Here is a 23,906-nt window from a genome sequence, read left to right on the forward strand (position 1 = left end):
TCCCTAAACTTAACGGATCTTCCACAACCATCAAGTCGCAACAAATTTAGAAAATAGATTTAAAAAGTCAAAAATCCAAATCACCAACCTTTACTAAGCTTTACTAATTTAACAAATGACAATCTTTTGCTGAAAATAAAGAGCTGCGTGCAGTGTGACTCTGGTATGCATTGCTTCTGGTCAAGTTTGGCTTATGTGTCAAGACATGACAATTCTTTCACCCTCTTTCTCTGTTAAAAACCACTGCAGAGTCACAGCATGCTTCCAAGTCATTTTGTCTTCTTATGGCTGGAACGCATCATTTTCCCATTGCCCAGCTTTAGCCTGAAGATGATGAAAGTCGTGAGGAGAAGCACCAACTTGGTGTTGGCATAAAGCAAGTATGGTGCTGAAGTTGGTTACAGGTGGTCAGCTAGATAACCTAGAATGCGCACACGTTAACGCTTTAGATTTTCATGGCAAGAAAAGCATAAAATTGAAAATATTGTGAAATGAACCAAAGACTGAAGATGCCTTTCGCTTTGTTGATATAGATGAAGACTGATATTTTGAGGACTGTACTTTTATTAGAAACCATATATATCAAGTCTAGAAATCATATTCTATTTAATAAAGTTTTGATACACTTTGATAAAATATTAGGCAAAATCGCAGTGGCGGAGCTGGAAGGGACTCACTGGCCTCTTACAGTACATTTGAAGAAGCATTTTTTTTTAACACTGTGATTTCATGTTTTGAGGCATAAAGAAAAGAGCTCTGGAAAAGCACTTCTGCAGTTTATGGCAGGGTCACCCAGGTGAACGTAACTACAGAAAACCATCAAAGGAGCCCAGGAGTCTGTCCTGACCCCTGTGTCATGATTTATGTGACATTCCGTGGGTCACTAACAGTCACTGTAGGATGGCTCTGTCTCTTTCTGGTTTTACTACTTCAGGAGCTTATTGTGACTATGTTTGCTAATTGTTTTCTTCTTTTTTTAAGTTTATGTCTAAGTGTTTTAGTTTTTTTAATTTAATTTTTATTTTATATTGGAGTAGAGTTGATTTACAATGGTTGTGTTAGTTTTAGGTGCACAGCAAAGTGATTCAGTTATACATATACATATATCCATTCTTTTTCAGATTCTTTTCCCATATATTAATAAAAATAATATCTTTAACTCCTTAAATGGTGGGATGGAGGCACATGCATAACAAAGATTTATGGGCTTTCACCACCCTTTCCTTTTGCTGCCATGATGGTCATCTGTGACTGAGGGTCTGAATTCCTGGACCCCATGTTGCCTGTGTGCCTGCTGCTGTCAGGATCTTCAGCCTGTCATACTTGGCCCAGACACTGGGAACACACAAATGACTTTCTGTTGCAAGCAGTCTTCTCACAGTAAGCTGCATCCAAAGAGGGAAATTCCAAGTGTGCATTAAAGACAGGAAACCCAGTATTTTCTAGCCTCGCACATAAACCTCAGATTTCCTTGACTTTAAATGCCCCTGGCCATTTCCTCATATTCACCACTCTCAGCTGAAGCCCTAAACGTAAAGTCCACTTGGGCTGCTGGCTCTTCTTTCTTTGAATTGAGAAAGTTCCACCTTCTCTGAAGCCCCACCTCACCCTTCTCCTTTAACTGCTTTCCTCACCCACCCCAGGCAGAATGGAGTTTTCTCTCTAAGCTTTTGACTAGTGGAATAACAAAGCTGTTTCTGGCTGGTCCTTGGTATATCCTTAGGTTCAGGCTGAGCTTCCCAAAATGGCATCTGCTCATTTATACTCTATTTGCTTTTCTGACACACTCTGTCTTTCCTTCTTTTTTTCTTTCTTTTTTTTTTTTAACATCTTTATTGGAGTATAGTTGCTTTACAATGTTGCGTTAGTTTCTGCTGTATAACAAAGTGAATCAGCAATATGTATACATATATCCCCATATCCCCTCCCTCTTGTGTCTTTCCTTCTTGTTACTCTTCTCTCTGTCCTGAATTCCTGCATCCAGCCTATCTTGCACCATTGTTGGGGTTCATCTTGACCTTTCTCCTGTTCTTGATACCCTAATCACAAATAAAAAATATAGCGGCATAAGACGCACAGGTTGACTTCTGGCCACAGCAGAAATGGGTTCGCTCCACACATGGAGGGTGGGAGAGCTGCTGCTTTGGGATTTAGCCCTTTGAAGCCGAAAAGCTTCATTTATAGTAGGTCATGAAGCCACACATGTGGTCTGCATCAAAACCACTGGGCTGTTCAACTTGCTACTGCTGTTGGAAAATCCTAGCAATTAAATGAGTAGCAAGTATGTGCATGCAGAGAGGGACCGTTTGCTACAGGCAGGGTAGCTGGATGGTTGTGGGCTAAGGATCTGGAGCTGGACTTCTGGGGTTGAATCCCAGCTTGGACATGTCCTGGGATAATTACCTCATTTCTCTGGGCCTCAGTGTCGTCCTCTGTAAAACGTGGCCAGATGGCCCCTACTCATAGGGTGGCTGTGAGGATTAGATACGTGAATATCTTAGGGCTTAGATGAGTGCCTGGCACAGAGCAAGCTCTCAGTGATCGCTGGTGTGGTCATGATGGAGTCCAGCTTCACTCGACGTGCTGCACAGAGGCAGAGTGAACTGTCAAGATCTTAACCACTTGCTAGTGGTGGATCCTGGTCTAAGAGCTCTGATCTGCTCTGCAGCAGTTCTCAGGGTTCCTGACCTTGGGACCTTTGACATTCTTAAAAAGTATCGACATCAAAGAGCTTTTCTATTTCTGGGTTGTATCTATCGATAGGTATTATGTTAGAAATTGAAACATTTAAAATAGTAATTCTATTAACAAATGCCATTTTTGGACTTCCCTGGTGGCGCGGTGGTTAAGAATCCGCCTGCCAACGCAGGGGACACGGATTCGAGCCCTGGGCTGGGAAGATCCCACATGCTGTGGAGCAACTAAGCCCATGCACCACAACTACTGAGCCTGCGCTCTAGAGATGGCGAGCCACAACAACTGAGCCTGTGTGCCACAACTACTGAAGCCCGCGCTCCGTAACAAGAGAAGCCACCGCAACGAGAAGCCCGCGCACCGCAACGAAGAGTAGCCCCCGCTCGCCACAACTAGAGAAAGCCCACGCGCAGCAACGAAGACCCAACGCAGCCAAAACTAAATTAACTAATTAATTTAAAGAAAAACAAATGCCATTTTTTATGAAACATAATTATTTTACAAAACAAAAAACTTAGAATGGCACTCTTATGGTTTCACAAATCTCTTTACTATTTAGCTTGATAAAGGACAACTGGATTCTCATATCTGCTGCTGCCTTCTATTTGCTGCAGTGGGTTGTTTTAGTTCAAGTATATGAAGCAAATGCAACCTCTTCCCTCCAGACAAGGTTCTTGGCCATTTAACAGCTAAGAAAACTGTGACATGGAGAAGTTATGATCATAGTACCTTCATCACAGGTTTGTGCTGGGAATTGAGCGAGACAATGTGAAAGGAGAGTGAAAAGTCATAGAAGAATGCCTGGCAAAAATCTGGCCCTGACAAATATTCTCCAGTGCTATGGTGGTTTCATGGGGACGGGCCTGAAAGGAGTAGACGAAACAGGACCTCAGGATGAGAGGAAAGAAATGACTGCAGACAGGCACTGGTGGGACCTGGGATGGGACTTAGAAACTAGCATTGTGAATTCAAAGGGAGGGATCACGGAGGGGCCCTTACTTCGTTTCCAGCGCAGTCAGCTGCTGGACCTAATTCTCCTCAATGGCATGGTTCTCAGAGTTATGAATTCAGAGCAAGTAAAATTGTCTCTCTACAGCAGATTGCACGAATGCCCCCGTAAGATAAATCCACTTCTGTTCAGCAATGATATGTCCAGTACAGTTGGTAATTCTTATAATGTGGGGATTGAATTGTAGAAAGGCGAAGGAAAGATAAAACTATGTACTGTTTGGATTAAGCGTAAATCCACTGCAAGCAATTGCAAAAGCCAAGGTTGGGGGGAAAACATCTCTGACTACTTCTTACAAAACCCACATAAAATTAGCTTCTTTCTTCAACCTTCCCCACCCCTTCTAAAGAAAGGTGATTTTACTTCCTTCTCAGTCTGTCACACATTGCCACTCTGCATTACCATCTCCAGTTGGGCCGAGGCCCAGGGACAGTCCAGTAGTGGGTCACTTGGTTTCAGTACCATGCTTTTGGGAGAGTGAGTGGCTCCTGTGAACCATCTAAGGCGGGTCAACAGAACTGGGTTTTAAATGTTCTCGAGATGCACCAGCCTCTCTGGATGGTCAGTCTATTTATTTATTTATTTATTTATTTATTTTATTTTTGGCTGTGTTGGGTCTTCGTTTCTGTGCGAGGGCTTTCTCTAGTTGTGGCAAGCGGGGGCCGCTCTTCATCGCGGTGCGTGGGCCTCTCACTATCGCGGCCTCTCTTGTTGCGGAGCACAGGCTCCAGATGCGCAGGCTCAGTAATTGTGGCTCATGGGCCCAGTTGCTCTGCGGCATGTGGGATCTTCCCAGACCAGGGCTCGAACCCGTGTCCCCTGCATTGGCAGGCAGATTCTCAACCACTGCGCCACCAGGGAAGCCCTGTCAGTCTATTTGATCGGAACAGTCAGAAATGTTTTTTCTAGGGGCTCACCCATTTACCTCTATACGTTATATCCATTTTCTCCCCAGAATTTGTCAGAGGAGGTGAACTTCCAGAAGGTTGGGTGATGGATGGGAATATCCTAGTTAAATCCATTCTTGGGCCTGCTGGAAAGACTGCTTTGGCAGACATGTCTGTAAAGCTCTTTAACTCAGGATGAGAAAGAAGCACCTCTAGATAATAAGGGACGTTTTCTTGGTGGAGTTCCTGTGTTTTCCTTTCAGAGCCCCTGACAAAATCTCAGTTCTCTCTGCCCTCCTGGAGGTGGTTAAACTAAGCAGATTGGGCCTCCTTTGTGGCCCCCTGTTTCTTCCAAACTACTAGCTAAAATGTGCAGAATCTTGCACGTTGTGGGGAGGGGGGATTTGAATGAAAGGCCTTCTGTGGAAATCGTGTCACTTCGTGGTCGGCTGGAGCTGTTGAGGCTGCCCTGTTGAGTCTGTGTGCCCAGCGCTTGGCTGTCAGCGTGGGTTGGCTGCAGTCATCACGGCAGGCCATAACCCTACAATTTAAGGTAGGGGCTCGCACCTCCCTGCCTCCAGGTGTGTAGGACGGCTGTCTCATCTGACCAGGGTGACCCATAAGTGATTCTGAGATCGGGTACTTGGAAAAATGAACCTAGAAGGAAAGTGAAATGGGCATTTCAAAGGGAGTATGCAGAAAGCGTTCCTGAGCCTCTTGGTTTTCAGCTCAAAATGGATTTGAATGACAACTGTGACTACGCGTTCTTAGGTTTTTCATTTCTGGTCCTAATAATAAGCACAAAATCTCACCAGAAAGTCTACATGGTACAGAGGCTCCTCCCAAAGGCAAATCTGTCTCTCTCCCTCTCTCTCTGGGACTTCTAAAAATGACAGGAATATAAGGTTGCTTTACCATGTTTAATTGAGCAGCTTTGTAATTGCAAGTGATTGCACTATTGGAGCAAGAAATGGTAGTTATCAGATGAGCTCCTTGAATATGTATTTTTTGAGTTGGGGAAGAGGTAGTAGTCTTTTTTTTTTTAATTTTTAAAATTTTTTAACATCTTTATTGGAGTATAATTGCTTTACAATGGTGTGTTAGTTTCTGCTTTGTAACAAAGTGAATCAGTTATACATATACATATGTTCCCATATCTCTTCCCTCTTGTGTCTCCCTCCCTCCCACTCTCCCCATCCCACCCCTCTAGGTGGTCACAAAGCACCGAGCTGATCTCCCTGTGCTATGCGGCTGCTTCCCACTAGCTATCTATTTTACATTTGGTAGTGTATATATGTCCATGCCACTCTCTCACTTTGTCACAGCTTACCCTTCCCCCTCCCCATATCCTCAAGTCTATTCTCTAGTAGGTCTGTGTCTTTATTCCCGTCTTGCCCCTAGGTTCTTCATGACCTTTTTTTTTTTTCTTAGATTCCATATATATGTGTTAGCATACGGTATTTGTTTTTCTCTTTCTGACTTACTTCACTCTGAATGACAGACTCTAGGTCCATCCACCTCACTACAAATAACTCAATTTCATTTCTTTTTATGGCTGAGTAATATTCCATTGTATATATGTGCCACATCTTCTTTATCCATTCATCTGTCGATGGACACTTAGGTTGCTTCCATGTCCTGGCTATTGTAGATAGAGCTGCAATGAACATTTTGGTACATGTCTCTTTTTGAATTGTGGTTTTCTCAGGGTATATGCCCGGTAGTGGGATTGCTGGGTCATATGGTAGTTCTATTTTTAGTTTTTTAAGGAACCTCCATAGTGTCTGTATCAATTTACATTCCCACCAACAGTGCAAGAGGGTTCCCTTTTCTCCACACCCTCTCCAGCATTTATTGTTTGTAGATTTTTTGATGATGGCCATTCTGACCGGTGTGAGATGATATCTCATTGTAGTTTTGATTTGCATTTCTCTAATGATTAATGATGTTGAGCATTCTTTCATGTGTCTGTTGGCAATCTGTATATCTTCTTTGGAGAAATGTCTATTTAGGTCTTCTGCCCATTTTTGGATTGGGTTGTTTGTTTTTTTGATATTGAGCTGCATGAAGAGTAGTATTCTAAAAAGGAATGTGTTCTCTTTTTTTTCTACTCAATTTTTGTTCTTTATTCCTTTTTTTCCCTCACCCACTTTGCTTTTATCTACTTTTAAAATCCCTTTCCACACTCTGAAATTTTTCTATTATAATTTATATCCTGCTTATTTATACAAAATATGTGAGATTGCTTACAGTATTATAACACATAAATCAGGAGAGTGAAGCCAAAAAAAAATTAGAGAGGGAGAGAACACTGTAGCAGGAACCTGAGTCCAGGGGGTGGGCTGGGGGAGTACTGTAGCAGGAACCACAGTCAAGCACTAAATTTGGATGTAAGCCTTCTAGGGGCAAAAACAGCATGAGGTGTTGAGTTGGAGTTCTTTTCTTTATTGAGGTATAGTTGATTTACAATATTGCATTAGTTTCAGGTGTACAACATAGTTATTTTAAAGTTTTCTAGATTATACTCCATTTATTGTTATTATAAAATATTGGCTGTATTCCCTGTGCTGTGCAATATATCCTTGTAGCTTATTTACTTTATACATAGTAGTTTGTACCTCTTAATCCCTTACCCCTGTCTTGCCCCTCTCCCCTTCCCTCCCCCACCATTGATAATCACTAGTTTGTTCTCTATATCCATGAGTGTGTTTCTTTTTTGTTATATTCACTAGTTTGTTTTATCTTTTTAGATTCCACATAACAGTGGTAGCATACAGTATCTGTCTTTCTCTGCCTGAATTGTTTCACTTAGCATAATGCCCTCCAAGTCCGTCCATGTTGTTGCAAATGGCAAAATTTCATTCTTGTTTGTGGCTGAGTAGTATTCCATTCTATATCTATATGGAGTTCTTTTTAAAGTCAGAAGAGCAGGTGGGTTTTTCTTCGTGTCTGTCACATTTCCTGTGCCTGGCAGTCCCCATGTGTTTCTCAAGGATGAGCCTCCACCTAGCTCTCTTGTCACCCACTCCCCACCCCAGAAGCACCATGAGCTCTGCACGTAACCCCCAGGCAGGATCACAGACAGACCCAGGGCTTCCAGCTGATGTGAGGAAGTTGAGCCTTTCCGTTTCTTCCTGAAAGTTGAGTTCATTAGAGTTGGTCCAAAGGCTGATAAAGGGCTGGCCTCTGAGTCAGGACTAGTCGCCTTTCATCCTGGAGACTTGACGGTGATCAGGTGAACATCTGGTGGGCCGTGGAGTGAAATCATAGGGGGTGCCCTACTGAGTAACGTCATCACACTGGGGAGGTGAAACACACCTTTCAGGGCTGGGAGCCTCTTTCTTGAGAGAGCCTGGGTAAGGGGGTGTGTCTGACCTGCCTGGGTATCTTAAAGTGCTGGCAAGTGAGAAATGATGTTTGGGTTCCCTGGAGGAATGAGAAAATGTGTTATGTTTCTCCAAATATCTATAGTTTCAATAGGCATGGCTTTGGGAAGAGACAGTTGTCAGGGCTAACTACTTAGAGCAAAAGCAGTAAATAGGAGGCTGTACTGTCCAGTAGGCTAGCCACTAGCCACATGTGACTACTGAGCACTTGAAACGTGGCCAAGTCCACACTGAGATGTGTGGAAAATGCAAAATACACACCAGATGGCAAACACTGTGGGAAAAAAGACTGTGAACTATCTTAGTAGTAATATTGTAATGGAAAATATCTCAATCTCTACTACTTGATTACATGTTGAAATGATAATATTGAATATATTGGGTTAAATAAAATGTATTATTGAAGTTAATCTTACCCATTGCTTTTCACTGCTTAATGTGGCCACTTGAACATTTAAAATTAAATGTGTGGCTCACATGGTATTTCTGTTGGGACAGCTCTGGTCTAAATATCTAAAATTAAAAGTTTTTTTGGTTTTTTTTTCCCGAGGAGTGAATTTCCATTGTGTTCTCTAACTCCTGTGTTCTCTCTTTTGTTCTCTTTCAACAGATATGACTCTCCACGTAGCATGTCAAGGACTACATTAATCACCAATTCCTTTACTTTTTTTCCCTCCTACACAATTTCCATTTTCTTTTACACTTGCTCACCCCAGCCATCTGCAGTACACCAGCTTCAGATATTTGAGCTGTGTAGAGTTTCTGTGTACAGATGTGTGCTTGGACTTTTCTCTTCCCGAGAAATCTGAAGGGGGCGATTACAGAAGATCCACTTACTCCTGGGATCTGTTGCTGTGGCCCTGGGTTCGGGGCATTGGGTGGTCCCTGGGTGGTCCTTGGAGACTCCTTCTCAGCAGCCACGTCCCAGCAAATACCATTCCCTGGAGGGGAACAACCAAGTGCCGTGGAGGCAGGGGCTTCTGCTTCGCCGCTGCAACTGTCTGGTTTCCTGTAAAATAAACACATTACTTTATATTTTTAGGGAACACAAAAGTGCTGCTATAGGGCTCAAAATTTTCATTCTGGACGCTTTTCCAAAACAAATCACCCCAAAGACGCATTTTGAATATCCTGGTCGCATCTTTGGATCTGTAAAATACACCTTTTAGTATGGCACCGTTAAAATGCAAAGCAGATTTCTTCGAGGCAGAAAAACAATCTGACAGTAACAATGCAGAAATTGTTCACTCAGACACATCCGTGTAAATGCGAAAAGTCATAGCATTCACCTCTGAGCTGCTTGCTATTGAACCTGCAGTGACTAGTCTCAGCCAGCCCAGGTAGAACATCATTCCTTCAGAAGTGTTGAAAATGCTGCAAAGTTGGATGAGTGGAAATGCGGCTACCCCCCTCCTCGCTTCCTCTTCCCTCATCCTACTGGAGCTTGCATCAGGGATGGCCTCTTTCTCTACGGAACCATCTTGAGCCTGGTGGGGGTATTGCTGACGCAATCCAGGATCATTCCAGCAGTTGAAAAAGGAAGCCCTAGGGGGAAAGTAATTGACATATTTTTGTGCCTATGAATAAGTTGCCATGAATAATTTGTTATATTAACCCATCCTTGCCGACCATTTAGTTGAGTTGTCTCCTTGGCATCAAATAGATAGGTTTCCTCTTAGGCAGAATTAGAAGAAATCAGTGTGGATGGATTTTTTACATTCGGCTATTGTTTTATTCAAATACATGAATCTAAAGCTGAATCAACTCTTATCTCCAGTTGTGCATATTAAAATGATCGAATTCCAAGTAGTAAAGTTTTCAGGGAAACTGACAAGGATTCAATTAAGTTAGTCTTGTGTGCTGCTACTTGTTTTGATAAATTTGAGGGTTAACTACTTGTTTTGATAAACTTGAGGGTTAAGTCAATGATAACCAAACCAGTCTCAGTGAAAGCACCCATCCTATGGTTGTGTCAGCCCAGGATGAGTGAGCTGGTACTGTCCCTGCTGCTGTCACCACTGGAAGGAAATTTTGCCAGAAGAGACGTTGAGCTTTCTCATTGCTGGTGGGTAAAAGATAGTTCAAGTGTATGTGTGTGTGTGTGTGTGTGTGGATAAAGCACTAAAGACTGAATTGACTTCCAGACTTTTCTTATATAAAATTTCCCTAACCAAGCAAAGCTGCTTTGACTTAATTTATTTGTTAAATGTTGCACTTTGTTTATGTGTGGGTTTTTTTTGCGGGGGCAGCTAGTAAGTAGAAGAGGATGAATTCTACTGACGTATTTATTTAGTAAAAATGACAATCTTGCATTCATTTACATTTTAAAAATTCTTCTGTTTGATTTTCTTTTACATTGTTGCTAGTGCTTGCCCGTCATAACTGCTCCAATGCTATTTGCCGTCTGACAGAAGGATCCTTGTAGGGCCCGCTTTGCAAACCTTATCAGGTAATAACATATGCCATAGATTATAACCTTGCTGTTAAGATGTTTGCCTCTTATTTTAGAAGTTAAAACCGGCCTTTGAGAGGATCGCCAAATAATAAATTGTCATACCACTGCTGTCTGTTATGCGACTCTGTAACTCCATAGTTGGAAATTGAACAAAGGTTAGGAATTCTTTCCTTTGGGCTCTCTTGTTAACAGATTATTTTAGATTTTTTCCCAAGTAAGTTTTCCCTGGGCACCCCTTTTCTAATTCTAAAGAAGTGTTTGGCCCTTTCATGTTTCAAAAAGAAACATTCACTTGTAGTTCCATATTTCTTGATCTCTATAAGGGACTCACAAAATTCAGTTTACTTTTATTCACAGAGAAAGTTGGCTTCGATGTCTCTTAAAGATAATCCTGCTAGTTGCTGATCAGCCAGTCAGCTCACCTAGCTTCAGTCTTTATAGGACCTCTAAACTAATTTTCCTACACTGTGACTAAAAGGTAGGCAGATCATGGGAATGGATTACACAGTATATTCCAACGGATCCCTAATATTACTTTGTTTAATAAGGTAATATCAGGACCACATATTCTGTAGGCCTCTTTTGTTAAAAGCCACATTTATGCAATTTTCACTTTTTTAGACTATTGTTCCTTTACATTTGTACTCCAGATGTAAAAACCACACTTGTGAATGGCTGAGCCCATGATTATATTTTCAGTTGTATGCTGCTTTTTGCGAGTGTGTGTGTGCTTGTGTGCGTGTGTTTCTCCTCTCGGAATAATTTTATATTTCATGCTACTTCTTGAAAGTTGACTCTTTGATGCTAAAAGGGAATAACCAGATGATTTCTAAAAATAATGTCTCCCTGCAGGATGGTGGATTGTTAAATTAGAGGAATGCTGTTTGCTTTATCAACATTTGTGGTCGGAGACTAAAATATATTAATGCCAAGTGTGTTTTGGTCAATAACTGGAGAATTCTGTATAAATGCATCATCGCTTCCAATGTTTTACAGTTTGCCATGTGGAATGGCAGGTAGTACGGAGAAAAATAAGTGTGGATTAAGACTTTTAAAGGAAATAGTATCATATGATTAAGAAAATTAGAATTCGTAGAAATATTGGGATAAGTGAAGAAATAAAAATGTCTGTCTAGAATGTAGCATCTAGAGAGTTTTTGAAGCCCTACCTTCACATGAGGATGTGATATTCCTGTCCAAAGCCAGACTAAGCCATCAGCAAGATTCATGGGGGATTATTACCTCTCCTTTCCTAGAGGAATAACCGAAAGCAAATAAAAATTCTTAACAGTCCCCTCTTTGAAGTGTATTTTTTAAGCAGGGTGGAAAACATTTAGACTCTGGCTTTATGACACATTAGGGAAGTTGTTTGTGGCAGGGGGCAGGAGGTGGCAGACCGGGAGGATTTCACTTATAGATTGTCTCACCCGCATATTGTGAGCAAGCTAAAGGAACCATCACAGTCTAAAATGCCTTCATTGAACAATAACAGTTTAGACTTTTTAGAAAGTATTGAATAAGGGTCAGGTAACAGCCGAAGGCAGTACCGCTCTGTGAAGTCTGCTTACACATTTACAAATTGTCCATCAGTTTAAAATACTTTTCACCGTGTGCGGATATAAGGGGAATAGGGCACTCTGTAGACTTATACATGTCTAGTTTGTAAAGTATGTCGTGGGTACTGCAGATGTATGTTCTCTGGGCTTTGTGTATCTGTACAGTAGCTTTCATTAAAAAAAATCGTGGACTAACTTGTTTTGGTGGTGTGAGGGGGAGAAGGGCAGTTTATATCAAGTAACGATGCTGTAATATAGTACATGTAACAGAAGATCTGGAGTAACCCTCCCCTGGCCCATGGAAAAGTTTGGTTATCTTCTAGGTTCTAAAATGAAGATATATGGATACTCTGGCGGACTGCATGTTGTATAATTTGAAAAATACTAAAAGTGGAAAATAAAATTGAATTAAACTTTGGCTGGTCTGTTTTTTCTTAGAGTCATCTTAAAGGCACCCTCCTTGAAGGCCTCAATGCCATTGTGAGGATGGGCCATTTTCTGGCCTTGAAGGAGTTCATTTCAGTGAGCAGCTGCTCGAATTCAAAGCCTGAGCAAGGTCAACCGTGACCTTTCTGTCTTTTACTTTGCTTGAATATCTGTGTTTAAATTTTTCCTTCCTTGAGGACCCAAGAAAACCTGACATTTGTTCCTTCAGCACTGAAAAGACAGCCGCCTATGTCAATAAGTGTCTTAACTTTTTAAAAAGTGGGATTGAGTTTAGGTGCAATAGACCAGTGTATTAGCTGAATTTCTGAATTTCTTCTTGTCCAAGAAAGGCACTTATTCTAATAATATGTTTTAGCTCATTGACAGTCTTCAACTAATGCCTTGGACCTCTACATATATTGAAAGGTTATTGGCATCTTTTGAGAAGTGTTGGGGTGTTTGTATTCCTGTTTAGCTTACTGATTATTACTATTAATGTACAGGTCTGAGGTCTTGTGAGAGGATGCCAGAGTGTGAAGCCGTTGGAGAATAACAAATGGCAGGACACAGGATTATTTTTATCTGCTCTTTTAGCAAGGAAACTTCCCTACCTCGGGTCACTGAAATCCTGTGGCTATGCACGGCCTCGTGTATGTAAAACACCCTCATTCTCGTTCTTGGTTTGGTTAATGTTGCATGGGAGCTAGACAGTAAACTGCCTTTATCAATTAAAAGTGGAAAGATGGATGCCAAATAAAGATTTTATAAGTGGAACTGAGGGCACTGCAAATGATGTGCTTTTATGATGTCTTATCCATCTCCTTGAATTTGTTATTCTCCAAAGAACTTGGAAGAGGCAGTTACCAAGTATCAGATTGTTAAAGGTGACTTAGGTAGTAAAACTTAAAACATCGTGGATGAATATTTAGGCTGAAGCCTGTTTATTTAAGATGGGAAAGCAATCCTTTGAAAGGGCCTGATGACAAAGCACATTTCAGTATCACTGGGAAGTGACCCTATAGGTTCCAGGACAAGCAGCTCTGCAGTGCAGTAGGTCTGCACTGACACCCACTGTTCCCCGGGTTCCTGTGAGCCTTTCCCGAGGTTTCCTGTTCTATTGAGCTCTGAACAGTGCTCGGGCTATGCCTTGGAAGTACTACAGAGCTAGAGCAACTGTGGTAGAACATGGAATGGAAGCTATAATCTGCCGAGGCTATTACCGGTGACGTGTGTATTTGCAGGTTTAATTCTAGCATTTGTGACAGGTTACATCTTGTGATTTGTCTTATGTACATAATAAATTGAACAGGAGTGGGAGGTATCTCTCGGGTGACACATCAGATGAAAAAATGTGGGCTCACTTGACAAATGCATCCTGAGCCATGGGATTTTTACTTTCCCTTTGGCATTTGGTGGTTCTTCAGCCAATCTGCAGAGAAAACACCGATTTCTGTGTGGTTAGCTGGGCTCAAAATCAAAGATTTGCAGGTAATCCCTGGGGATCTTTCCACTTGTGATGCACCATGGATGCAAAGGCTGGACTCCTCCACCTGCTTTGCTTCCCCAGTGCTGAAGGAGGTTCTGTTTGGAGCCCCTCTGTCTTTCTGGGACCCTTCAGACCCTCAGTCCTCCACGTGACCAGACTGCAAATCATTCTCATAGGATAGCTTTCCAAAAAATTCACCTAAAAAGATATTTTACTCCTTCAGAATGTATACCCGAAATGAGAGAAATTGGCAGACTTGCTCCCGATGACGTGTACCAGCACCAGAACCTCGTAATGCTTGGAAAGCTGCAGTAGGCAGTGCATTAAGGCGAGAGACTATCCTGGCAGTGTGCCAGACACTGTATTAAGTGCTTTACATGTATTAGTCCACCTAATCCTCCTAATAACTCCATGAAGTAGGCACCATTATCTCCACTTTAGCGGGGAGTAAACGGGCACAGAGAGGTTAATTAACTTGCCCAAGGTCTCACAGCTGGGAGGAGAAGCCAAGATTGAAACCCGGGAAGACTGGTCCCAAGGTGTGTGCTCTCCACGGCTAGTAACACTGCTGCTCAGAACAGTGCTGTGTGTGTGTGTGTGTGTGTGTAGTGATAACCAGCAAGCAGCCTCAAAAATCCTTTTGTAAAGAATTCATACAAAGTGTTCTTCCTTTGCAACTTTTCTGCGTTTTCTCCTTTCATAGGAATCTGAGACCTTCTTGTTTTTTGAATTACGTTAAGCAATCAAAAGCATCTAGGAAAGAATCATCGAAATAATAACAGATGCCTCACAGCAGGGGGGCCTGATAACACACAACTGCAGGGCTTCTGGAGGAAGGCTGCCTGCAGGAGCGCAGGGCTTAGAATCTTTTTCATACATAGCGGACACTTAGAAAGTGTAGCAATCACTTGTGTCACGGTTTTCAAACTGTGTGTAGCAAGAATTTCACTTATCCATGTTGACGTGTTTTTCTCTTTAGGACACTAATTTTCTCTGCTTGCATTTTAAAATATATAACCTATATTCCTCAGCTTCTCAAGCTAAAAATAAAGCAGGGTTCTCTTGTCCCAGCTGAGCCGGCTCTAAGGGAAAGTTTTGAGGGGGCACTGGGTGGATTCCCTCATCCCACCCAGATCTGTGTGAGGCCTCGGAGAAGACTCTCAGGGAGCTGTGCTGATAATAGCTGCCCCGTACCTAACCTCCAGCCCTGTCACGATGATTAATAGGATCTCACTTTAGTGCTTTAAGTTTTAGAAAAAGTAAACATGCCAATCATACCTCACATGCATGTGCACGTCCAGCTACAGAAGGGGGCAGGAACAGCACTAGTGGGGTTCCCCCTGAGCCCCCCACTTTACCGCAGACTCCCTTTACCTGTGCTTCTCCTGTCTGAGGTTGCTTCTGGTGGGCTACTGCAGGGTTGGGAAGGACAGGCTGATGGTAGGTGTGTCTAGGTCACGGGATGCTAATTCCTTCAGCCAGTGGCAACCTGGCTGCCTGCAAGCCAGACCCCAACCAGCAGCCCAGGCGTCCTTGCTGCCCTGCAGTGCCCCCTTCTGGGACATGTACACAGCGGCAAAATACCCCTGCAGCCCTGGCCATCAAGCAGGGATGCTACTCAGTCATCCTAAATGGAAAGAATGATGGACTTGGGACCTGGATCTGACTCTACCTCCCGTGGACCAACTGTGGGATGTGGTCAAGCTGTTTAACTGTGTAGCATCTCAATGACCTCATCTCCATACCTGAATTACGGAGATTTGTAGCCCACTGCCCTCCACTCTTTGGTTTGTTGTGAGGATCAGATGAGAAATTGTGTGCAAGCATCTTATAGAAGTAAGGGATTGTTATGTTGAAAAATAAAATTCAACGGAGTAAATCTGAAAGATCTTATTTGGCTTTATTCAGTGATTCATGAATCAGGCAGCATCCAGTCTAGCAGATAGAAAGAAGCTCAGGGGAGCTGTACAAAATGAAAGACTTTTATAGGCAGAAGGGAGCAGGAACAAAGAGGCAAAAAGCAGGTTGGTTATTGCAAGGTCAGTTTCCTTTAGGGAATGGCAGGGGTCTGTAAGGTAGATGACCTAACCAGTGCCGATCAGGCGATTCCCTATTGCCTGGTTTAAGATTCCATTTCTGGGAGAGCCGAAACTGTAATTCAGTCTCGTCTCGGTTTGGTGACATGGGGCTGAGCATAAGTGACTCCATTTGGGGCCTGTTGCCTTGTTTTTAATAGTTATTATCAAATACTTCCCAGGAGAAGGTGTTTTTGCCTTGGACCCCAGCTATACCTTCACTTAGTATCACGGATACTTAGAGTAAGAGAGAAGGCTGTGAGGAGACCCCAGGAGTCATCTGATTCTACCAGTGAAATGGAATCTCATTGGAGCTCTTCATTTAGGGTCCTACCTCTTCCCACTGCTCCACCCTCTTCTTTGGGGGAAAGTCTGCTCTTAGGCTGTTTCATGGGGAGAGAAAATGGTGTCCCTCCTGAGAACTGCAGTGAGCCGTGTTTAGGGCGAGTTTCCACCTCTGTGCATACTGAGGGCTCCCGCAAATGCTCCCCACTCAGCGCCCTGACACTAGATCATGAATCAAGTCTCTTGAGATTCCCAATAATTACAGCTAGTGCTGAGAGCCTACAGCCCGGCAGCATCTTTGTAGGAGCTTAACAAGTTCCCCACAGTGAGCTCAGGGATGCTCAAGGAGCCATTTAGCCAAGCCGGAACACAAAAGCACACACTCAGCATCTGGACACAAGGTGTCTGCTCCCTCTGCTAGAAAGTGCCTGGGATCCGAAAGCTCCCCTCCTGCCACCACATGCACTATAGGCAGGAACTGACTGCACAGTGCAGGCCGGGTCTGCTCTCTGTGCGTGGCCTGCCGCTCATAAACAGGAGAGGGCTGTGGCCGTGGCCTCTGCTTTATACCCACCTCCTTGCAGACCTTACACCCAGGAGAAAACCAAAATCCCCAGAGTTCAAGTAACTTGTCCGAGGTCACATGGTTTGTTTGGGCTCTAGAGCTCCGATTCCTTTCTCTTTCAGTCCTCTGCATGCCAATGCAGGGGACACGGGTTCGAGCCCTGGTTCGGGAAGATCCCACATGCCGTGGAGCAACTAACCCCATGAGCCACAACTACTGAGCCCGCGTGCCACAACTACTGAAGCCCACACGCCTACAGCCCATGCTCTTCAACAAGAGAAGCCACCGCAACGAGAAGCCTGCGCACCGCAGTGAAAGAGTAGCCCCCGCTCGCCACAACTAGAGAAAGCCTGTGCGCAGCAACAAAGACCCAATGCAGCCAAAAATAAATAAATAAATAAATTTATTTTTTAAAAAAAGTTTCTGCCATTCCCAATTTTCCCTGTGAGCTGTTGTAAGTGAATAGTGCCTTTTTAAAAAATTGAAGTATAGTTGATTTACAGTGTAGTGCCAATCTCTGCTGTACAGCAAAGTGACTCAGTTATACACATATATACATTCTTTTTTTATATTCTTTTCCATTATGGTTTATCAGAGGATACTGAATATAGTTGCCCCGTGCTATACATTAGGACCTTGTTGTTGGTGCCCTTTAAAGTGGATTACACTTTACTATATTGGGCCAAAAAATTGGGGTGTTCTTGGAAGAAATACAGATCCACCGCTAATAGAGTAGAAGAGAAGCCTATGAAGGACGTTGGGACACATTTGGCTCTACCCAGAGAGGTTACATGACTCCCCTCACCTCACACTTGGAGAGCCCGAGCCCAGAGCACCTCGCTCTACTCAGGGTTCACTCTGCTGCACCAACCGCTGGCCCACAAAGACGAAGCTAGTCACAGCCACTCTGATGGCAGCGGACGCCTCTCTGACATGAGGTCAAGCCTGGCTTGAGGTCAGTTGTGTGGAAATGTTTTGCCACAGTCATTTGTTGTGTGTGTACTATGTACCAGGACCCTGGTGATCAAGAGTGGACTTCAGCAGCTTCTGGACCAGAGTTCCAGTAGCTCCCACTCTTCCCTGGATTACCTGAGTGCCTCGAACTAGTTACCTAACCTCTCTGTGAAGTGAAGCACTTGGCACCATGCCTGGCTCACGGTGATAGCCTGTCCTGCATGTGCGTTCTGGAATCTCTTCACCAGGGATGAATGAGGTGGTACTGTTACTCTCCCCACAGGCAGATGTGGTGAGGTGTGGAGAGGTGAAGTGAGTTGTCCAACATCACAGAGCTAGGAAGTGGTGGAGCTGCTCCAGAGCCCATGTTCTTTTTGGGTTTTTTTTTTCATTTTTATTTTCATTTCATACCCGACCAGGGATCAAACCTGTGTCCCCTGAGTTGGGAGCATGGAGTCTTAACCACTGGACTGCCAGGGAAGTCCACAGAGCCCACGATCTTAACCAGGAAGCTAAACTCTCCCAGGGTCACATGGCTGCTGAGGGGCATAGAGAGACTGTGCTGAAATCCTGCTTTACTCCTAGACCAGAGCTTATTCCCAGGCCTGAGCAATGTACAGGAGCAGCTGACATCTCCATGTGTTGCACTCAGAGCCTGCTGCAAAAATGTGAGCATTCATCAAGATTCCCGCAAAGATTTGAGCACCTGCTTTGTACTCGGCATTGTTGTTTGAGCTGGGGAGAGGTGGTAAATAAGATAAGATAAAGTCTTCATTTTCTTAGAGGCAAATTATAAACCAGTGACCAACACTTTCTAAAATGATTCAGTACAGTTAAGTGCTATGAAGAAAACAGAACAGGCTGCTGTGATACTACAGGGCTTGGGTGGTCAGGGAAGGCCTCTGTGAATGATTGAAGGAGCCGGGCTTGCAAAGATCTGGAGAGAGTTCCAAGCAGAAGGAACAGTAAGTGCAAAAGTCCTGAGGCAGATTTTGCTTGATGTGTTCATGATACTAGAACTCTGATTTTACACAAAGAATTTTCTCCACACTGGTATTTCAGTTCCTCATTGACTTAGCAAATTAAAAAGATGATAAGTATGTTCGTGTTGCCTTCGAAAGTAAGAGTAAATTTGGAATAACCAAGAGCTTCTTCCTGGGTTTACAAATACAGCAACAGAGGCACTTGGGCGTTTTTGTAGCCAACAACCTTGTAAGCAGACCCATGCATTTGTAGTCCATGCTTCTGTACTCACTCTGAAACCAAGCCAAAGAGGGCAAGCCCATCCCTGGTTGATGTGTTTTAGACAGCTAAGCAAATTCACACTGATCCACAGTCCTCGTGAGGGTAAAAGATAATACTGAGGGATAAATATGGAAAAGCTGATTTGCTGCCCATCCTCAGGGTCAAGCACAGGGCTGAGAGGGCCAGCTGCATCTTTTTATAGTCTTCTTCTCAGGGAAATGGTACTGCCACAGCATGCCACCTTGGAAATTTTTCCTGCTTGCCTTGTATGTGAGAGGTTTGCTCAACTCACTTTGGGAAGGTTATTTCAACTTTCTGCTACATCAGGACTTTGTGAGTGGTGAACACCAAAACCCCAAAGACACACATGCATCCTTGGCTGCCCTTGGTAAGCACGGAGAGAATCTCACCAGTCAAAAAGGGAATATTCTGGACTTTGCCTGATAATTCTTGGGTTGACATTTTTGGGCATCCCTGAAACAGCCACTCTTGCTGCAGCTGCTGCCTGCCCTGTTCTTGCCTCAGACTCAGTACTTGCCAAGATCTGCCTGGAAAGAAGTGTTTCCCACTGTGGGCCTCACACAGTGAAATGGCATCAGACCGAAGTCCTCTGTTTCAGGGTCTAATTAGCCTGTAGCCTTAGGAAGTGGAACAAAACATCTACATTTTTGTAGGATGTCACTTGAAAGTGTTAGCTGAATAGCCTCAGCTGTTCAAATAGTAGAGCTAGATACGGTGGGGTATGTGGAGGGGGATGGGCCAGGCTGAGGGGCTGGGTACTGGAGGGAGGTATCCGAAGTCCTGGCAAGAACGGTCCAGGCTTCTTTGAGATTTAAAGGGCTAACCCAGAGGTAGCTGCGCATTTTATTTTCCTCTTGAAAGAAGCCTGTTTTGTTTGCTAAGTGCTCCTTGTGTGAATCTGCGTTGTGGAGGGAGAAACATTTCTTTCCCTTGGTTCAGGTGGGGTGAGGGCTTCACTTGGAAGGTAGGCTCCTTGGCAGATGCAGGCTGGAAGGTGATTCCAAGTGAACCGATCCCTAGGCCTGTTACCTCGCCTGAGAAATGAGAAGTTTGGATGAGATCAGTTTCCTAGGCTCACCTGTCAGTGAATTGCACCTGACGTGCTTATTCCCAAACCACTCCGCTCTCCAGAATCGGAATTCTCGGGAGCAGTGATCTGAGTGTTGGGCGGGCATCCCGGTGATCTTCATTCTCAAGGATGTTTGGCCTGTGTGATCTCTCACAAGTCTGCCAGCTCTAAAACTGTTGGCTAAGTCTGGAAGGCAATGATTCCTAACGTCTTGAGACCCAAGGCTTTTTGCAAATCTAAGGACAGCTGTGGATGCTCTCTTCAGGAAAAAATGTGTGTAGGCAGAAGGCGGAATCCAGTTTCAAGGTTTGTGATCCTTGATGAAGAATTCCTACTCTAAAGTCAACTCAAAAGAGAACCTAAGCACCTGGAATCGTGGATAGCACAAAGTAGCTGCTCACTGAAGGTAGGCTAGTCTTTTTAAGTCTCCCAGCTTTTTCCTATGATATACTAGTATTATCTTCATTTTTTAGATGAGGAAACTGGGGCATAGAGAGATTAACACACCTTGTAAGTGGGGAATGGATTTTAACCTAAATGATCTGATTCCAGAACCAGTGAACTTAAAATTCTGGGTTACCTAATAAAGTGGGGTGTGTGAAGTGGGGATGGGGGAGGGTGGAATGGTGGGAAAAGGCTTTTCTGAGCTCTTCCAGTTCTGAAGTAACTTGCCCCTGGCCCCATCATATTCACCCTGAGGGTCTCGGTTCTCGGTTTCTACAGCCCACAAAGAAAGGGGCTGGCCTCCCCTCTTCCTTCTCAGCGGGGTCCGGCTCCCACGCTCTGCGAGCCACTTCCCCAGCGGGCCAGGCTGTGTGGAAACAGGCCGGGCCCGGGCTCCCCGCCGCTTCCCAAGAACTAACCGTCCCAGGTGTGCCCTATTACGCGGCCGCCGGGGCCTCCCTTCCACCCGCGGAGAATTCCCGAAGAGCCCAAGGCCCGGGCTGCTCGCGGCGGGCGGGGCCCACCTGTCTCGGCCCCGCCCCTTCCCGGGCGTCCCAGGTGGCTCGGGGCGGGGAGGAGCCGCACCAACGCCAGCCCGCCGCCAGTGAGCTCCTAGCCGGGACCGGGAGCCGGGAGCAGGGAGCCGGCCGGACGCGCGGACAGGCCCGGCGAGCGCGGCGGCGCTGGTGAGTCGGGCGGGCGCAGCGGGGTGGGGGCGGCGGTCGGCGGGGGACGGCGGGCCCCGCGCCCGGGTCCTGCGGGCCGAGCGGCTGCGGCGGGCAGTGCGGGGCTCCCCTGCCTGGCGCGCCGGGGGAGCGAGCGCGCCGGGGTCGCGGCACAGCGGAGGGGTCGGGGTCCCGTAGCTGCCTGGGAGCGAACAGCTGCGACCCTCTGCACCGGGCTGGAGCTGGGGGCGGGGGCGGGCGCGGGGACAGGGCCGGGGCTGCGTGGGTCTCTGAGCGGCCCGGGCGGCGCGGAGGCGCTCTGTCCGCGGCGCTGGTGGGGAGAGGGGAGGCTGGGGGCCCCACTGCTGCGGAGAGCGCGGAGCTGCGCGGGGGGCTCAGGCCCGCGGGGGAGACCGGAGCGAGCGCCCGCCTCTCCTTCTGCGGCGCTTCCCAGGGGCCGCTCAGGTGCCGCTGCTCAGTCTGCCCGGCGCTTTACTTTTGGTGCTGGTGTTGAGTGTCCGACATACACCTGGGTTAGTTACCTGGGGCTTCCAAAAAACTGGGTATGCAAGGCTGCTCTGACTCCAGGGGCCTGCGCTTGTAAGGCTCCATCCAGGGCTGTGTGTCCTGGGGCGCTGTCGGGGGTTGGGGTGGAGGCAGGGGTGCGCAGGTGCGCTGCATCTCCCAGGCCCTGGCCATCGGTGTGATAAAGTGGAAAAAGTCTAGCATTTAAATTCTAGTTACTAGTTGTGTGACCTTGAGCAAGTTGCTTAACTTCGCTGATTCTCAGTTTGCTCAAAGGTAAAAAGGGTATTATAATCATTACAATGGCCTTAAGTTATGCGATGTTCATAAAGCCCATACCACGTTGCTTGATGAAAGTTCTCTCCATTTTTTCCCCTATGTGTTAATGTAACACTTCGTGCCTCCCAGAGGTCCCCACTCCTTTCTGAACAGAAGGGAGATCCAGGAGGCTCAGAGTACCCTCCTTTAGGAGGGAAGGGTGTAGTGGTGGTGTGTGTTTTGGGGGGTGGCATTTTTTCCACTCTCACTTGTTCATGGCTAGGCCTCCTCCAGGCAGTTTTACTTCCTGCCACCATTCTAGAAGCCAAGTTTGAGAGGTGACAGTGCACAGGTCCTGAATATAGAAGGGATGTTATCGGCTTGCTTTCATCATTACTGACTGTATTTGTCAGAATTCTTTTCTTTGGGTTGGGTTTGGTCACTTGAAAATTGCTTTATGCAGTATAGAAATTGATTGGGTCACATAAATGAAAAGGCTGAGGGTTTTAGCTTTAGGCATAGCTTGATCCAGGGGCTCACATAGGGTTGCCGGGCTTGTTCTCTCTCTTTTTCCCTCTGTGTTGACTGTTCTTAGTCTGGAGTGATAAAAAGCACTGGCATCTCAGGCTTATCTGTTCCTTTAGAGAGAGGGGGGGATAGGAGGGATGTCTCTCTCTTCTTCCATCACCTCCATCCTTATAGCAAACGTTATTGATACACTAGACCAAAGCAGGGCCAAGCCATCTCAGTGGACGGGGAGTGGGTTTCCACCGTAGCAGTGGGTACTTTGCTCAGGTGCCACTGTGATAGTCAATCCCACCCCAGGTGCCGGGCATTAGGCAAGGACAGTTCCCAATGAGAGCTCTGACTTCTGGGCAGATAAAATAGGACCTGTTCATTGCACTCTCTCTGCCTTTGCTCACCACCGCCTAAAGGAAGTCTTTAGTAGAGTGTAGACTGCCTGGGTGCCATATTCCATCTGTCAATTGTCAAGTCTTATCCCAGGCAAGGAAGGCATCCTGCATGCTCCTCCTTTGATTCCTTGTTTTATTGTTTACTTGTTGGTTCATCCATTCATTCAACATTTAATAAATGCCCGGCATACACCAGGGCCTCTGCCAAGAGTGGACATGTTTGCTTTTGAGAAGCTCACGGTCTAGTTGGAGAGGCAGATGTGCAGAGAACAGAGTCTGGGACTGTGTAACCGTCTGGGGACAAGCAAAGACTTCCCAAGGAAACTGTACTTGAGCTCTAAATTGAAGATGGTAGGGGATAGTAGGAGGAAAAGTTGCAGGGACTTCCCAGGCCAAGCGGTGTGGTGTGGTAGGGTACTTTCTGTTGTAAGTAACACTAGTTAGGTTACTTTACTGTCTTGCTTAAGAAGTCTAGAGGTAGGCGGTTCAAAGTGGCCCCAGTTCTGGGTTGGCTTCTTGAAGATTCTCTGGGTTTTCCCTGTCCTGCCACAGGGTGACGAGCTCCATCACGCCTTCACGTGATAACATCTAGAGCAGAAAGGGAGGGAGACGGCTTGCTTCTCAGTGATTCTCTAGATAACAAAGGTCACAATTTCTCAGAGGTTCCCTGTGTCACTGGCCAGAATGGTCATACGCCCGTGCTGAGCCAGTCACTGGCAAGGGAGGAGAGGGTGGCTGTGATTGTCGTGGCCCAGCAGTGTTCTGGAGCTAGGGGAGGGGTCACCTTCCCTGAGCACGTTGGTGCCCCTATCTGAAAATCGGAATTCGGTTAGCAAGGCAGAAAACGAGACTGCCTTGCCTGTCGGGCTGTTAGGTAGCCGGTCACCCGTGTCTCCTGCAGGTGGTGACAGATGATGAAAGACATGGCCTTACAGGCAAGCAGGAGAAGCTCAGGATGATAGGAGAAGTGTAGGGTGTGGCGGAGGG

At 45.4% G+C, this 23,906-nt stretch overlaps 2 protein-coding genes and 1 long non-coding RNA gene across 6 annotated transcripts in view; 2 read left to right on the plus strand and 1 right to left on the minus strand.

Annotated features, from left to right (window-relative positions):
• The window catches only part of KIF5C (kinesin family member 5C), a 173,450-nt gene extending 161,045 nt beyond the window's left edge, over positions 1–12,405 (plus strand). The window contains exon 26 of the mRNA XM_082464974.1: positions 8,587–12,405. The gene's annotated coding sequence lies outside the window, so the exon portion shown is untranslated. The remainder of the gene's footprint in view (positions 1–8,586) is intronic.
• Positions 4,848–8,580, minus strand: LOC309662444. The gene is made up of 2 exons (XR_014264687.1): positions 6,957–8,580; positions 4,848–6,914 (listed from the first exon to the last, which is right to left on the minus strand). It is a non-coding gene; the product is annotated as an uncharacterized lncRNA (long non-coding RNA).
• An 8,705-nt stretch (positions 12,406–21,110) lies between the features above and the next one.
• LYPD6B (LY6/PLAUR domain containing 6B) overlaps positions 21,111–23,906 on the plus strand; it is a 234,396-nt gene continuing 231,600 nt past the window's right edge. For 2 of the 4 annotated variants that reach the window (XM_082465222.1, XM_082465221.1), the window contains exon 1: positions 21,111–21,243. The gene's annotated coding sequence lies outside the window, so the exon portion shown is untranslated. The remainder of the gene's footprint in view (positions 21,244–23,906) is intronic. The other 2 variants (XM_082465223.1, XM_082465220.1) reach the window with 2 other exon arrangements.

This window comes from Balaenoptera physalus (assembly GCF_965194825.1).
Source record: "Balaenoptera physalus genome assembly, chromosome: 6".
Lineage (NCBI taxonomy): Eukaryota > Metazoa > Chordata > Mammalia > Artiodactyla > Balaenopteridae > Balaenoptera > Balaenoptera physalus.